This window comes from Triticum aestivum, chromosome 1B, assembly GCF_018294505.1.
Source record: "Triticum aestivum cultivar Chinese Spring chromosome 1B, IWGSC CS RefSeq v2.1, whole genome shotgun sequence".
Classification (NCBI taxonomy): Eukaryota; Viridiplantae; Streptophyta; class Magnoliopsida; order Poales; family Poaceae; genus Triticum; species Triticum aestivum.
Window position 1 is genome coordinate 332,602,715 of NC_057795.1, and position 12,897 is coordinate 332,615,611.

Here is a 12,897-nt window from a genome sequence, read left to right on the forward strand (position 1 = left end):
TCTTCATGCTTTCAAATTCAAAGAGACAACATTATTGCCATTCTGGTCATCGTGCCTCGGTTTGTAACTTACTTGACAAGTACTATGAAGGATTTAACTCGACCAGACTGCCCATGAATAGCATACACGGTGTGATCTCTTCTAATGTCATGTTGAATCAAACCCACATGTATATTGTACGTGCAAAATTATAGTACTCCCGGAGACCCGTAGTCAACAAGTATATATATATATATATATATATATATATATATATATATGAAAAATTATAATACCCCGAAGACCAGTAGGGAAGAGCTAGCCTCTACCCTCTATCACAACATCACCGAGAGAAACCAGCGAGCTCTAACTTCTGTCCTCTGTCGACACAACCCAATAGGCAATTCCACCCACTACAAAAAAAAGACACATCCATGAAATTTTGGGCCGAACGAAAAAAAATTCTTTCATACATATGAAACTTCTATGACAATAATTGTGACAAAACCCGGTATCATCATAGATGTGGTGGGCTCCTACTTCCATGACAAAAAATCATCACAGAAAATGGGCTTTTCGTCCTGGGCGGGCTGGAGACGCACCTCTATGACATTCTTTGGGTCGTCCATGACGGAAAAAACCGTAGTAGAAGCGAGGGGGAGGAAAATTTCAAGGAGTTGCCAGTTACGGTGGGAGGTCGGGGGCAGAGCGATGCATGTTTCTCTCGTACGTACGTGCGTGTGTGTGAGGCGTTGGCTGTAACTGAAGCCGAGCGAGGTGTTTGGCTCTAACTGAACCCGAGCGGTTGCACTGCAGGCTACGCGTTACTGAACCCGAGCGATCGATCGATGGCTGTTAACTGAACCCGATGTAGCGATTCCTTCGCTACTGCTGCCAACTGAAGCCGATCGATGCTGCCTCTGGGATGAACAGTGAGCGTTGCGGGGGGTTTGGATGAACAGTGAGCGGTGGCGTTGCCTCTGGATGAACAGGAACCCATGGTGTGGAGGGATGGATGAACAGTAGACGGTGGAGGGGTGGCCGTGGAGGGGTGGTTGAACAAGACCCCGTGGTGTGGAGGGCTGGATGAACAGTAGACGATGGAGGGGTGTCAGTGGAGGGGTGGTTGAACAGTAGCCGGTGGAGTAGCACGCGGTGGAGGCTGGATGAACAGGAGCCCATGGAGGTTGGAGGAGGTCGACAGTAGCCCATGGAGGTTGGAGGAGGTCGACGGTGGAGATGAACAGTATCCCGTGGAGTCCCGTTTTGCGGTATGCCCCCTCCCCCCCGTTTTGATCGTAGCGCTCAAACACAAGTCCATTTCGTCCGTTTTGCGGTATGCCACACCCCTCCCGATCAACAGGACCCCCGTATTGACCGTAGGAGGTCCGTTTCCTCCGTTTTGTGGTACGCCACACCCCTCCTGATCAACAGGACCCCCGTTTCGACCGTAGGAGGTCCGTTTCCTCCGTTCTGTGGTACGCCAGGCCCCTCCCGATCAACAGGACCCCGTCTCAACCGTAGGAGGTCCGTTTCATCCGTTCTGTGGTACGCCAGTCATCGTTTCCATCGCCTGTTCCGTCCAAGCCGGTTGGCTCCCATGCTTTTCGTTGCCTCCTGATGAACACAACGCATTCCGTTGCCTCCCCATGAACACGACGCATTCCGTTGCCTCCCCATGAACACGACGCATTCCGTTGCCTCCCCATGAACATGAGCCCTCGCCGTACGTATGCGCGACTAGGCGTTCGAGACCCCGCCCGTATGTACACATACGTGGCCGTATTTTCTTTCTTGCACCCTAGCCGATGTACGTACGTGTACATGCTACGTGCACGCCTCTACTACGACACGTACGCGCCTCTACTACGACACGTGCGCGCCTCTACATCGACCAGTATATACGTACGTACAAGTTCGCGACCAAAATGACAATGCTACGTACGCTTCGACCAGGTGGGTCCCGACTGTCAGGCAGTTCCTTGCGTGCGAAAATGTAGCTGGTGGGTCCCAGCAGTCAGAAGGGCAAATCGTTCTTTTTTTGCCCGGACGCACTTCCTTTACGTGCGAAGATGTAGCTGGTGGGTCCCAGCAGTCAGGGGGCGAATCGTTTTTTTTGCCTGGACGCACTTCCTTGCATGCGAAGGTGTAGCTGGTGGGTCCCAGCAGTCAGGGGGGAAACGTTTTTTTTTTGTGAAATATGGTGGCTCGTCCGGTGGGTCCTCACTGTCAGGTGGAGGAATAATTATTTTGCGCATAATAAGGAGGCACTTCCTTGCTGCGGCCGTGGACCCAGCTGTCAGCCTCTCCATGTACAGTCCACCTCCGATGGAAGCCTTTCCTTGACCACGTTGACCACGCCGCGCCGAGAGCACCAGGGCGGTGGACGACGGAGAGGCCTAGGAAGGGGACGACGCGGAGCCGGGGAAGACGCGGTAGTGGATGCTCACGCGTAGAGGAGTATGAGGGTTCACTGGTTCGCTGCGGTGTGAGGCTGCCGTCGCTGCAGAATAACAGGGGGTGTGGGTGAGTAGAGGGATGTCCTGACCAGCGATGGGAGTAGTAGGGGGCGGTGAGGCCTCCGCCGCATCGCAGCCGGCCATGGGAGGCAGGAGCACGAGGCACGACCGGCGCTGGTTTGGTCGGCTGGAGCAAGACCAGAGGTTGATGAAGCACTACGGCCGTTGGATGGACATCATACGGTCACTGGTGCTAGAATCGTGCATATTGACTAAGTTGACAAATCCCCCCGTCCCCGTCAACTTAGTAGGCCCACAAGTTAGCCTGCCACTATACTGGGTCCCAGCTAACAGGGGGAGTATTCATTTTTTTGTGCGTAATAAGGAGGAACTTCCTTGCGTACAAAGATATAACTGGTGGGTCTGAGCTGTCAGAGCCGGCCGCGGGGAGGAGGGAGCAGGCAGTCCCACCGGCGCTTGTTTGAGCGGCTGGAGCAGGAAGAGCAGAGATTGAAGAAGCACGACGGCCGTTGGATGGCCATCCAACAGTCACTGCTTGTGCGTCAACCTTTTTTTAGGAAAGCCTCAAATCTATGGAAAACAGCATACAACCCATCTGCCATAATTTTTAATAATTTACAGCCCATTTGCTAATTCTTAAGGTTTTTTTGGAGCCCATATTCTTTTTGTTAGCATTACAGCCCATATTGTGGCCACGGTTAAAAACTTATACGAAATTTTGCATATTTCGGTGCGGTCTGAACTGTTTTTAATCCCGAAATTTCGACTCACATTCAAACTGATTTTAAAAATAAATGTATATCAATATAAAATCCAACAAATTCTCCATGCATAAAAATTAATGTAATTTAAAATCTCGAAATGAAAAAAAAGATATTTGAAACTAACTGTCAGTTTGATGTGTTTTAAAAATGTACAACCCATTTCTCATTACTGATGGGCCATTTTCTCGGCCAGCCGAATGAAAGCTCTCCTCGTCTTGAAAGATTTGCACCCCAATAGGCCTGACAAAGCGACTTACTTGGCAAATCACAAAAAAACTAGGTTGTGGCCGTGGACCCAGCTGTCAGCCTCTATACGTACAGTACTCTCCCGATGGAATGTCGTTGACCACATTGACCATGCCGCGCCGAGAGCACCAAGGCGGTGGACGACGGTGAGGCCTAGGAAGGGGACGACGCGGAGCCGGGGAAGACGCAGCAGTGGATGCCCACGCGGAGAGGAGTACGAGGGTTCACTGGTTCGGCTGCGGTGTGAGGCTGTCGTCGCCGCAGGGCCTGGCTAGCGGTGGGAGTAGTAGGGGGCGATGAGGCCTCAATGACAGCACAACCGGCCACTGGAGGCAGGAGCAGGCGGTCTCCCCGGCGCTGGTTTGGGCGGCTGGTGCAAGAAGAGCAACGATTGAAGAAGCAGCAGGATCGTTCGATTCAAATCCAACGGTTACTACTGCTAGAATCGTTTGTTGAATAAGTTGACAAGCCCTGCGTACGTGTCAACGTAGTAGGCCCACAGGTCAGCCTCCCAACCGGTGCACCCCAGATGTCAGTGGGAGGAATCATTTTTTTCGCGTAAAAAGGAGGCAGTTGATTGCGTGCGGCCAGGCCAGTGGAGGGAGTAGGGTGGGCCGGGGAAGCCTGCGCGGCATCACAGCGTGCCACAAGAGGAAGGAGCAGGCAGTCCCGCCGGCGCTAGTTTAGGCGGCTGGAGCAGGAAGATCAGAGATTGAAGAAGCACGGCGGCTAGAATCATGTGTTCACTGACAAAGCCTTGCGTAAACAAGTCAGCCTCGAAATCTATGGCGTGTACATCCCATTTGCTATTATTTTTATAATTTTTACTCATTTTCTAATTCATATGGAATTTATTGCAGCCTATTTTCCATTTTTAGAATTGCCGGCCATTTTCTGGTCAGTACCAGGGTCAAAAAATTAACTAAATATGTGGTAAATTTTTGCTGGGGAACGAAATATTCTTAATCCAAAAATTAATAGCCATACTAAAGCAAATTTAAAAATAAGTTAGTACTATGTCATGTTAAATCCAATGAAATACGTATAAGATATCAGTGAAGAACAAAATTCAAAAAAAAAAACTAATATCCCATTTGCTCGTATTGAAAGATTTGCAGCCCAGTAATTCGGAGAAAACAAATAGGCCTAGCTTGGGTATTCATCAAAAGGAAATACTGGGCTACCTATTTTCCCAAAGAACTGGTGCATGAGCATTTAGCTTTATTTATTTATTTACTTATTTATGTTTAGGGGACCATGAGCATGTACCTGGGCCGGATTCATGTGAGAGCGTCCCTTCCAGTTAATTATGGGCTTCTCTATTGGGCCTTCATCAGTGGGCCGCATGTTATCAACAAGTGGAAAATGTGTTCCATACGAAAAATAGTATGAGCTACGTACGGTACGGGGCACTAAAGGATCGAACCATGCAATGACTTCCAAAACATTGTGTTTGTCATTCTAACAACACATTTATATTCAACCAACAGACAAAATATACTACTGACTGTACATTGAAAACAGCAGCAGCAGCAACCAGGGCTGGGTGTGCAACAGAAGCAGTAAGCAGGCCAGAAGAGTGAAGACGCGGCTCTCTCTTCCAAACCAAACATCAGCCATCATTACAAAAGGGCTACCAAAAAAGAACAAGTGTATGCATCAAACTAAATAAAGATCCTACTACACCAAGTGTACGCATCTAACTAACTCGCTCAGTTAGACGCTACTATTTATTAAGCTGTGGAGATTGGCTGACGGCTTGAACCAGATGGGTGCCTGACGGGGGAAACTCCAGCCAGCAGGTCGAAGTCTGATACTTGTGACCCTCTCTCCTACTTTGGGCTGTAGAGCGTGGCGGCACATATCAAGGTATGGTGCATGCAGAGACGCATGGTACGCTGTGTACACACAGTTTTGCCTGATGAACGAAACCGCGCTGCCATCATGATCCTTGTCGTCGGTTATCTCCTGGTTTATCGGATAATTCAGTCCGACAAACAGAGAGCATGTGCCAAGGCTACTTACCAGCCTCTAGTCAAAAATTCCTGAAGGCCCAGAGAAGCTGGGATCCTGCTCAAAGACCTTGCAGTGACTGTGATTGTATTCCACGAAACAACACGTCCAGTACGTGCGAATGATCATCAATCTTTAGCTGTCGTCTGATCCAGCCAGGAACCACCTGCAACTGCCATACCGCTTTTCTTTGAAAGGTTCTGGGATTAGGAAGGGTAGGGACACCATGCGGCCTACAACATCATATCAAGTTGGAGTCAAATAAAAAAGGGTTCTTGATTTAGTCAATCTTAAGAACAACATGTTATGAGCATGAATATTTTTTTAGTAAATGTTGATAGTAATATAAGCAAGCCATCATGATATCATAGGAAAGTAACATACTGCTGTAACAGTCATTTGTAGCGATGACTGGAGTAGGCCAGCAATACGTCTAGCCATAGAAGGAGTCAACAGCGTAAATGAAGCTCGTGTGTTCAATAGCATCAGAGAACCATGGAGGATGTATGATCCTGCGATGGACGTGCAGATTTATCCACTTACCGCAGTGACCTGTCAGATAGACGAGACCGCGGTTGAAGAATGCAATTAGCCTGAAATCTTTATAATTCCCAGATCTTGTGGGCACTTGGCAGATTACAACCTCGAGCAAATCAAACTTGGTATCATGTTGGCTACTGTAAGATTCCGAGTATTCTGGGCCGCGGTGCCAAAGCAGTGCAGTGTTAATCGAAGGAAGGGGGATCAATCGCTGGGTGTAGACCTCCACGAGCATCCAGCTGCCGCGACCGTCGACGAGCACCATCCAAGATGTGTTCATGCCGACCCAGTACATACCGTTAATGTAGCTGAGGCTGACGGGGATCGGATCGCAGTGAAGGGGGTTGATTCTCGCCACCCTATGATCGTTATGCTGCGTGACACGCTGTTTCTGAAGATCAGGCGGCATCGGCAAGCAAGGAGCTGGCTTAAAAAGCTCCGGCCTGAGGGCTTTGAGTAAACGGTACAGCCCCGACGAGCACACGGCGAGCGGCATGGTACTGAGATTGTCCACACGCGAAACAATGAGCTTGATTATCTCTGTGGGGAGCGAATTCCAACCACTCTTTCAGCGGATGCTGCTCGGTTCTGCCATTGTTAGTGCTTGGGTTTTGGACGAGGGGGGGAGGCGCCTTAGCGGGGATGGAAGCTTGGACGAGATTATGTGCGGACAAAGATGGAGAAGCGAATATGTGCTGCGGGAAGTGGACAGGTGATGATGACTACATCACGCCGCTTGACTTACGAGACACATACCAGCAGCGTAGGGTCATATCAATGCCAGACAACTTGCTTGAGTGATCACAGTACTGGTACTCCCTACAGTACCTACTACAGTACTGTGCCCTAGCTTGCTAGAGTAGAGTAGTAGAGTAGGACTCTACTCTACTACTAGCACCGGAGGAGTAGTATATTCTAATCTAAAATAGTTACAAACTTCGATGCCCGATCGTGGAACGACTACGAACCATGCTCAAAGACCGTGTCTACGTGGTGTTTGGACTTATATGCAAAAAAAATAGCAAGATGCCCGTGCATTGCACGGCACACCATCATCACCAACTCGGTTTTTTCTCTACTCCTACTCCTATAGAAGACTCAGTTGGTGATGATGGAGGCGAGGAGGCGTGTTCAGCCAGGCGTGCAGCAGAAGGCGTAGCACTATTCGATTTGTTATAAAAAAGTAATTGTAGAGATAGAGACATAGGGAGGAGCACGAGGTAAGGCCTTATCTGTAAATGTAGAGAGAGGTGCGGGTATCTTTTGTAAAATTGTCATAGTTGGCTTTATATCCGTCAGATATAGATTGGACGGTCTATATTACAAGATGGCAGGCAAACCATCATCACCAACTGGGTTTTCTATAAGAGTAGAGACTAGGGAGTACTAGTAAGGACACCATCTACTACTTCGTGTGCTACTCGTGCGCTCCATTCGGCGGCCGCAACATCCCCTACAGCCACTCCCTCCTGCGCTCCATTCGGCGGGTGCTGTTGAAATCTGGGGAGCGCACTCTCGTGACTGCTGGCAGCCACGACTTCACCGATGACTACTTCTTCCCCAACCTCGGCAACCTCTTCCTCAACGACATGGGCGACAACCTCAACGCCAACGGTGCTGCTCCTGTTGCACCGTATGTGTTTCTGTCCTTCCTATTCGAAATCGTGGTAGAATTCATGTTTCTACTCTGTATGCTACTACTATGCTAGTCCACATGATTAGTTTCATCTCTGTTATAGCCGTCATGATTTATTTTGTGCTTATTCGGATTAAATCTCGTAGTAACTTGCTCACATATTCTACTAGCGCAACGTCCCCTACAGCCACTCCCGTTTCATGGACGGCCTGGTCCACTGCTATGAGTGCCCGATGTCGTTTTGTGACTCGCCGGCGGACATGGTGCATCACCTCACGGATGCGTGCAGCGGTCACTGCTGGCCCTTGGCGGAGAACATCAAGTATGACACGTGCTACCGGTTCACCATGCCGGAGTCGATGGAGGATCACCGCCGCCTACTAGTCTCGGAGGAGGACGACAGCGTCTTCCTCTTGATCTTGGGCACTGGCGAGGCCCGCGCAGGCCGCCGCCCCGTCTTTGTAGCATGTGTTAGGGGCGTCACCGCTGATGCTAACACTGACACGAGGCAGATATACAGGTGCAAGGTCAATGTTACTACCCCCTCCGGGTCATGTGGGCGGCGAAACCGGCCTCATCGGACGGACTTGGAATCTGAGGAGCTGGGACTATCCCGCCAATGTGGACTTGGAAAACCCATGGCATCCGTTCTATCCTTTACCCGCTGACTCGGTGCACGGGGACTCCAAGGAGGTTCACCTGGACATACGCATTATCAAGTGCACTTAGAAAACATGTAGTGTGTGTGTGGGCGCTTATGGCCCATGTCTTTGCCGCCTTTGATTCTGTAAGCTTGTCGTTAAACTTGAGTGGCTTTCGCCGCAGTCCTTCCTTTGAACTGCTCCTCTCAGTGAGCTGATGTAAGACACTTTGGGTTTCATTTGATAATGGAACCGGGGAGGAGCCTCCCTGTTCTTCTAAAAAAATATGCATTATCAAGTTAAATGTTGATCATTAGTCTTCGCTCAATGTAATCCGCTGTCTAAGCATGTGGAGACTTCCATGCAGGATCTTGCTCTATTGGAGTATCGCGCATGAATAAAAGTGTATCGGTTTATGGTTTAGTCTAGAATCTTCCATGTATGAATTTTTACTACAGTACTGGTGAAAGACTTACGATGAACCATTTCTTACATATCCTCTGCCCCCTTGCAAGTTGCAAGTCATCCTGATTTAATCCCTCCGTCTAGGTGTATAAGGGCATGGTTAATATTACTTAATAGTATAGCCAACTGTTGACTATAAGAAAGTGCCATGTCATCTGTAGCCAACATGTATAACAATCGATACTCAAAAACTAATTCTTAAAGTTCATTTCTTGCAAAGCACAATAAGTGTTATTTCTTCACAAGTTTTGGATGCAGGTTGAACAGTTGAACGCTTTTGTTTGCAAAAGATACCTTTTTATCTATTTCACCCGGATGTTTGTGAGCTCTAGAGATGATATAATATCCGAAGAAACCTATTGATACCCGTTACACATGAGATGACCCCCAAATCCTTTGTCAAAATAAACAACTCCCCGATCAATGCATTTCACTCTTCGGTGCAACGCACGGGCACCTTACTACTATAGATTAGTATGACCAAAAATTGAACTAACATTATATATAGTACGATAAATACTGATGCATGTCACCTAAAATTATATCATTCAAAACTATGTTCAAATACGAGTCCAATGATATAGTTTTTGTTGACATGCACTAACATTTTGTCAGTTAAATCTTCAGTCAAATTCAATGGGGGACTAATAAACCACGACCGATGTAGTACAAGTGTAGAGGGTGGCGCTGCACGAGAGTCTCACCTCTCACCCCGCTCGTGGCGCGGCAGTAAAGCCGTCATATCACAAAACCCAACCACTCCCAGTAATAAATGGCCTGGTAAAATAAACGGACAAGCAACCATCACATCCCTCCATCTTTTTTGCATTTCATCTCTCTGCATTTACTTTCTCCAGTTCATCTCTCATGCTCGATCCCTAGCTACTACTCCTAGGGCCAGTTCTTTTGGCGGCTTCCCCAGATTTTCCCACAAGACCAGTCACAGTGGAGAGTAACAATAAGGCGCCTCACTCATTTATTTGGGCTTCTAAACTACTACTCTGTCCTGGTTTATTCCTCACCATTGTAATTTGTGCTAAATTTTGACCAAAGATTTAGCTGATAAAATGTTACTCAAAACACTTAGGCGCGGTGCATCTAGGTGTGTAAGTCATCTTACGAAAACCAAATAATCCGAAAACACTTAGGCGCGGTGCATTAACTTCTACCTCGTTTCTTGTTTCTTGACATATCAACCAATAAGAGATAAAGAGTGTGCATGCTTTTAATGACTTGAGATATCAAACACGACATGCAGTGGTTAGTTCATTGCATGCAATACTATTAATTAGCAAATAAACATTAACATTTCTAGTTTTCTCCTCCTCCTTGGTCACGATGCACAGAGAAATAACCACAGAGAAGGAAGATAAAAGTAAACAATCAAACGAGCATTTTTGCATTTGTTTTGCATTGAATCGTTTCACAAGCTTGACTAGTGTTGTTTTTCCACTTTTACAAAAACCGCATCGTAATGTTCAAACGTGCATTTGCACGTACATAAGTAATAGTAGTACTCCCTCCGTCTAGGTGTACAAGTCTTCCCTCCTTCTTAGTCACCGTGCACAACCAAAAATGGCTTATTGACCTGCACGGAGGGAGTAGCACAGTCTGCAAGCATATATCGAGAGAGACGTGTAGTCCGATAGTATATAGTAAAGTTTGTGCTATATGCACGTACATGAAAAATGCGTAATAATACACAACGTTTCCAAACTTTCCCTTTTACATACTTAATTAAGGACGCTAAAAATTCTTGAACGTTCGGGATTTATCATTTGCGTCCCAAAACTAATGAGATCGCATTACGAAACAAAAATTATACTCCGCCTAAAAGCCACGGCGCTCGTAGGAGCGCTTGCGGCGCGCCACGAGTGCCCTGGTGCGCGGCCGTTTCCCAGTGCGCCGACACAACGCCTCTTCCTCAGCCTCGCAACTCGCGAGGTGATGATTGGCGGCTTGCCGGCGGGCGAGCGCGATCTCACCGGTGTGGTGATCCGGCGCCAACAGGTACTACTCCTAGCTGGAAGCGTGCACCCGGTCCATGTACCGCCAAGCGTAGATGAGGCGCTTGGGCCCGACTGCACTCAGGGCGTCGGCACGGGCGTCCTCCGCCACCCACACGGCCCTCGCCCGAGCCTTCTGCTAAAGAACCAATTGCTTGACTCTCTCGGACGCACATAGATCTCCCAGAAAGCTTGTTGCACGGTGCGCTTCTCTTCCTCGGCCTTCTTCTCCGCCTCTATTTTGGCGTTCTCTGCTGGAGGCAAAGCCTCCCACAAGGCGACATACATTTCTTTCCAAAGCTCCTCAAGGCTGGGGGGCTCGGCGGGTGGCGTGGTGTTCTCCTCGTAGCGGGGAGCCGACGCGTCCTCTGATGCGCGTGCCGGCAAGATTGAGAACGCCGACGCATCCACCTCGACGCGTCGCGGCGAGGAGCGGAACGCCGACGCATCCTCCTCGACTAGTGGCGGTGAGGAACGGAGCGGTGACGCGTCGCATCGCGGCGAGGAGCGGAACACCGATGCGTCCTCCTCGACTAGTGGCAGCGAGGAACGGAACGGCGACTCATCGTGTAGCGGCGAGGAGCGGAACACCGACGCGTCCTCCTCTACTAGTGGCGGCGAGGAACGGAAAGGCGACACGTGACCATCCGTGTGGTGCAGCGAGGGGCTCCTAGGGCTTGGGAGGGGAGATGCCATGGTGGTCAACGTGAGAGGGAGGGGGAGGAGATAACGATGAACGTGAACGTGACGGGGAGGAGATAGCAATGTCGTCGGACGCACAGTATTTATAGCGAGCAATGGCACACCTACGTAAGATATGGACTGAGCTGCACTGACTTAATTGCAGGTCCAGTTGCGTCACTGACATGTGGGCCAGTACACTGCTGGGCCCGTATGTCAGTGACCCAATGCACCTGAAGTTGAGTAAAAGCTACGTGGGCATATTTGTTGGAGTAAATTACGGGGGAGCGAAGGGGTGGAATGGAAATATTGCTGGTCACAACGAATTGGACGAGCATGGGGGGAGGAGAGTCATGCATGCAGATTTTTTCACATGGGGTGGAGTGGTGGGACCGCCGGAGGGAGAAGGAGAGTTTGGCAGGCATATTGTTTCCACACATGGAGAGGAAAAGATTTGGAGACGAACGGGCTTCCTGCAGGTATGGGGAATGGTGCATAATAAGTCATCTTGCATGCCGGGCTAGGTATAGTCTCAAGTCATTAAAAACATACACGCCCCACACATGTTCATATTTCAAGGTGCACTAAATTATTGCATGTGATGATTAAGGCTGGCCATCATGTTGGTATCTTAGTTGGTATCATGCACACGGGAATAGCAAACATGCTGATGTGGCAAAGAACTAAAGAAGAGAGGGGGGTTAGAGTGTCAGGACCCCGACTCGACGTCACATCGATCTAGCTGGTAACACCTCATATCACTTTGCGGCCTCACGCACGGTATCCCCACGGGTGTCGTCTTACCTTTTCCCGGGACCGTTTGCGCCTTTTGGCTCACGTATATGATAGTGTCGCTAGCATCCATATGATAAAGAGCCCGGGCTGACATGACTAGTCGTAAACCCAAAGTGGCACAGACTTACAGGGACAGGCATCCATGACCCAGCTTCGAACGTGTCGGTCATCAGCAAGTGGGTCCGGGCTGTAGCACTGGGCTAGCAGGACTCCGGTAAACCGGGCTGTAGCGGGCTAACAGGACTCCGGTACTCAAAGCGTGACATTTCCCCGAAGGGACAGACACAGGAACGAAGAAGGACACATGCCGGCCAGCCTAAGTGTTCCAGAGCAGTAGCAAGCTACCATGGCTCAGCGGTAACACTAGGAGACATTTCCCGGTAAGAGAGGCTACTAAAGATAAACAACTAGATAGTCAGATCCCACACATACCAAGCAGGACCCCGACTCGATGTCACATCGATCTAGCCGGTAACACTTCATATCACTTTGCGGCCTCACGCACGGTGTTCCCACGGGTGTCGCCTTACCTTTGCCCGGGACCGTTTGCGCCTTTTGGCTCACGTATATGATAGTGTCGCTAGCATCCATATGATAAAGAGCCCGGGCTGACATGACTAGTCGTAAACCCAAAGTGGCACAGACTTACAG